This window comes from Sinocyclocheilus anshuiensis, unplaced genomic scaffold, assembly GCF_001515605.1.
Source record: "Sinocyclocheilus anshuiensis isolate Anshui unplaced genomic scaffold, SAMN03320099.WGS_v1.1 scaffold369, whole genome shotgun sequence".
Taxonomy (NCBI): Eukaryota; Metazoa; Chordata; class Actinopteri; order Cypriniformes; family Cyprinidae; genus Sinocyclocheilus; species Sinocyclocheilus anshuiensis.
Genome location: NW_015540935.1, coordinates 1,800,340 through 1,800,741, shown reverse-complemented (window position 1 = coordinate 1,800,741; position 402 = coordinate 1,800,340).

Genomic DNA, 402 nt, shown 5'->3' with positions numbered 1-402 from the left:
TTGTCCGATCCTAACAAACCATACATCAATGGAGAGCTTATTTATTCAGCTTTCAAATGATGCATAAATCTCAATTTCGGAAAAAAGGCCCTTATGACTGGTTTTGTGGTCCAGGGTCACATATAATAGCAATGAGGCAATAATAATTAGTTCAAATAAAGTATCAAAAGCCAGTAATAATATGATTTACAAAACTGGTAAAACGCTGATTATAAAACAGATAGTTCCGGTCCTTGATTCTGATTGGCTGAGCTGCGTTCGAAGCTGTTGTATATTACTCTACAAACATACACCTTTGTTTACTTCTGTGTGCTGCCCGGCAATCACTTTGTTGGAACCACAACTGATTCTGAGGAACTACATTGTTTGGTGGAAGAATACTGTTTTTATTAATATCTTTAC